The sequence below is a fragment of the Narcine bancroftii genome, chromosome 8 (assembly GCF_036971445.1).
Source record: "Narcine bancroftii isolate sNarBan1 chromosome 8, sNarBan1.hap1, whole genome shotgun sequence".
NCBI classification, from domain to species: Eukaryota; Metazoa; Chordata; class Chondrichthyes; order Torpediniformes; family Narcinidae; genus Narcine; species Narcine bancroftii.
In genome coordinates, this window is record NC_091476.1 from 42,606,885 (window position 1) to 42,610,989 (window position 4,105).

A 4,105-nucleotide genomic window follows, 5' to 3' on the forward strand; every position below is an offset into this window, starting at 1 on the left:
ATGCATCTTTACTGCTCAGGTGTTCCGGTGCTTTATGTCAAATCAGTGAGGTGGCATCCGCCGTAGACCTGTTGTTATAATAGCCAAACTAGAATGTATCCATATCAGGAGCTTATCTGCTTCATCTCCAGCCTTTCAAATCACTTCATCACTGTTGATGTAAGAGCTACTGGTCGATTTAAGGCAGGTCACTACACCCTTCTTGGGCATTTTCAGATCTGTTATCAAAGCAATTACAACTTGAGAGTATTTCAAGAAGTGGTAAAGGGAGAGTGATGGAGAACCAAGGGAGTATTTGTGATAGATGTTGATGAGGAGAATCTGTGAAGATGAATGGTAATGGTGCTGTTGGATCCAGGTGCTGAAAGCTTATTCATTATCATTGAGTAAGCCTTCAGGGGAGGAGGTGAATAAACACAGAAAGAAATGTGTGAACAAATGACATGCAAAATACTGCAGATGGTGGAAGTCTACAATGAGACAGAAAATGTTGGTAATGGTCAGCAGATCAAGCAGCAGGTATAAATGGATCTGATGATTTAGTTTGAAGATCTTAATCAGAACTGGCCAATCCTGAAATTCAACTGAGTGGTCGATTACCTGAAATCGTTGGTTTCAATGTTACGCCCGATTTCATAACCAAATTTATCAATTTCAGAAACCAAGTTCAAGTTCAGTTTTATTGTCACATGTATGATGAATAGCCATCTTTTCCAATGTGCAACAAAACTGGCAAGTTTTGAAAGCCCATTACCTCGGAATTTTACAGATGCCGGGTCATTAAGCATTTAAACATTTCTGACATTGCAGTTTTGTAGTACACATAGGCCTTTTTCTCCTTCCTCTCATCCATCTCCTTCTCTTTTCACCTCTTTCAGGCAGAACAGCTAAACTTTTATCCCTCTCACTCAGCCAGCCCCATCACCAATTTCAAGTTTGAACATTCATTGTCACATGTGCTGAGGTGCCAAGAAAAGGTTTGTTCTGTATGCTAACCTGCAAAAACAAAATGCTGGAGAAACTCAACTGGTCAAAAAGGTATTCTCTGACTTTCAACCTATGTGACTTTTAGCCATCTGTATATATGACTGAATTTGTTTTTTTTTTAAAAAAAGAAAAACTATTAAAATTTCTTTTTTACATTGAAATTAGGAGCCTATTGATGGAAAACAATGCCTATGTCATGGGTGGTCAATCTCTTGCAAGAGCTGGCTGATGGCCAGCCTTTCGCGAGAGCTGGCCTTGATGGCTGTCATGTCGATACAGTGCATTTCCAACGTACGTCCATTTTGAGATACAGCTGGTCGGTCAGGACAGAACATGGATGTAATTTGAGGAATAACCGTATAGCAAAGATATTAAACTTGAGACCTTCAAGGTATACAGCCAGTCTATCTGTAGCTAAGTACAGAGAATGAAGCCCAGTTCAGAGCAGAGTTATAGTGAGAGATCAGTTTGGACTGAAAAAGGGCAACATTACTAGTGCAGTACAATTTAGTAGTTCAGCAGGAAAGAAACTGACCTTGATGTTATTTGTTTACTGCTCTGCAACCAACCTTGAGTGGCAGCTGGAGAGGTTCACTGCTATGCAGTTGCAATGTCAGATCAGTCACAAAGAACAGAGAAAAAACACTGGATCTTTTAGTAAAAGTGCATGTGCCATCAGAATCTCAACCAGCTATGAGTTTTTAATGTCCATCATTCAGCTGTTTGAACTCATTGGTGGAAGTTATTCTTGAACTAAACAATGCAAATCATCAATGAAATGGGCATGTATTTACACTTTGATATATTGATCAGTTGTTTGGAAAGTGCAGAGCCATTATTAAACTGCACAGAAACAAGAGGGATGTTTTGATTTTTCTGATTATCACCTGCATTGACCACTGATTGATCAGACATCTGACACGAGTTCTACTGACTTTTGCAATATTAGACAGAGGGAAATGAAATGGTCCATCTTGCACAAATTCATTACAACTTCTCACCACTAGATGGCTATAGATGCAAAATAAGACATTTATATTTCTAACAACTCATAAGTATTGCACAGACATCTTTGCAATGAGGGGCTTTGGCACACTGGCAACTCTTTCTGATGTTCTGTAACCTGAAGGCAAAAGGGAGGTAGAGTTAGTGCAAGATTTGAAATGTGAATTACATTAAATACTTGGAAATATGAAACGTAGCGTAATGAGAGGGAAGAGAAGAAGGAGAGGAACTAACCAGATAGCTTTTTCCTTCAAAATATACCTTCTTCATCAAGAGAGTGGTGGGAGTGTAAAATGAGCTGCCAGCTGAAGTGGAGAATGCAGGCTCAGTTTTGACATATAAGAAACGTTTAGGCAGGTAAATGGATGGTAGATGTTTGGAGGGATATGGTCTAGGTCAATGGTTCTCAACTTTTTTCTTTCCACTCACATACCATTTTAAGAAATCCCTATGCCATCGCTGCTCTTCGATTAGTAAGGGATTGCTTAAGGTGGTGTGTGAGTGGGAAGGGAAGGTTGAGAATCACTGCTCTAGACCCAATTGTTATTGAAATATTTTGCTTGAGAAAATTTGTCATTGGCCCATTTCCTCTGGAGTTCTGAAACCGTGCACTTAACGAATCAATTAGGTACGATTAAAACAGTGGTTTTCAAACTTTTTCTTTCCACCCACATGCCACCTTAATTAATCCCTTACTAATCATAGAGAACCTGTGGCATGGGAATTACTTAAAGTGGGATGTGAGTGGGGAAAAAAAGGTTGAGATCCACTAGTCTAGGTGCAGGACTAAAGCAGAATAATAGTTCAGCACAGACTAGAAGGGGCAAAAGGCCTGTTGGAGTATTGTAGTGTTCTATGGTTCCATGCTGCATTATTCTCTGGTTCTTCAAATGGCTGCATCATGCTCCTTCATTGACATCAACTGTTGACAAATTGCTCACTTTGACTTAATCTTCCCAGTCAGTCTCTGCTGGCACACTCACAGACCATGCATCTGGTGCTGAAGGAAGTAAATTCACAGGATCCCCAACTGGTTCAGGCCTTTTGAAGTGTGAGCACTGATAGCAAAGAATTGTGATTATCCATAAATCATGTGGAATATAATTGTAATCCCAAGAGATATTCATGACCTTACATCTGTTGGCATTAGATTAATCAGTCTAACATCTGCCATTCAATGTTTCTAAAGGATTGTTTTGGATTTTGATTTTTGAATCAGGTTTGATTTGCTTACCAATACTGTTAAGCTTAGATTATTATTACTAATTAATATTCTCAGAGAATTAATTTTCTCTTCACATGTTGTGACTATTAAACAACAATAAAAACACAGAAATGCTGGGGGAACTTAGCCGGTCTCACATATACCTTGAAGAAGGCCTCAGGTCTGAAATGTCGGTTATTTATATTTACCTCCTATGGACGCTGTGAGACCGGCTGAGTTCCTCCAGCAATTCTTCGTTTTTACTGCAATCACAGCATCTGCAGACTTTCATGCTTCATTTTCTATCAAACAACAATGTAGCAACTGTGTTACAGTGCGAAATAAAGAAAGAGAAAAATGATCAGACGTAGTCGAGTTGAAGTTCAGTGAAAGTCGTTTACTCCAACAGTCACGAGCAGCTTTTTAAAACCCCGTGCATTCCAAATGACCTCATCGCATTGTGATCTCACGACGTCAATTGGAATCTCCCGAGCCAGTTCAATTAGCGGCTCTGGTGAGCCGCTACATGGCAGTTCCCCTCAAAGCCAGCAAAGAGAGGCTAAACCTTTAGTGGTCATCTGCGCCTTCGCATCAGGGTTGCGGCAAGGCTTATTCAAGGTCGAGAGTCAATTGTAAATGTGTCTGGATGCCCTCCAATGTCCAGTGTGCAAGTTGTACGATTGTTTCGTTGCTCTCTGAAAGGACCTTCATACGGCCTCTGTAAGGGTGGCCCTTGTGCACCGCTAGGTGTGGGGCAGGTGGTTTGGCTTTTCCAAGGTGGAAAGTCTGGAATGTGGTATTCACCAATTGACGTGCTTTTAAGCCCACAATCAGCGAGTGGGGTCTGAGGAAGTCGGCACCCAGCAATGGCCAGGACACAGCAGCAAGAATGAACTTTAATGTGAACTT

At 40.6% G+C, this 4,105-nt stretch overlaps 1 long non-coding RNA gene across 1 annotated transcript; it reads right to left on the reverse strand.

Moving 5' to 3' along the window:
- Positions 1-661: 661 nt before the first annotated feature.
- LOC138740618 (uncharacterized) lies at positions 662-3,577 on the reverse strand. The gene is made up of 2 exons (XR_011343071.1): positions 2,227-3,577; positions 662-2,110 (listed from the first exon to the last, which is right to left on the reverse strand). It is a non-coding gene; the product is annotated as an uncharacterized lncRNA (long non-coding RNA).
- Between the last annotated feature and the right edge of the window lie 528 nt (positions 3,578-4,105).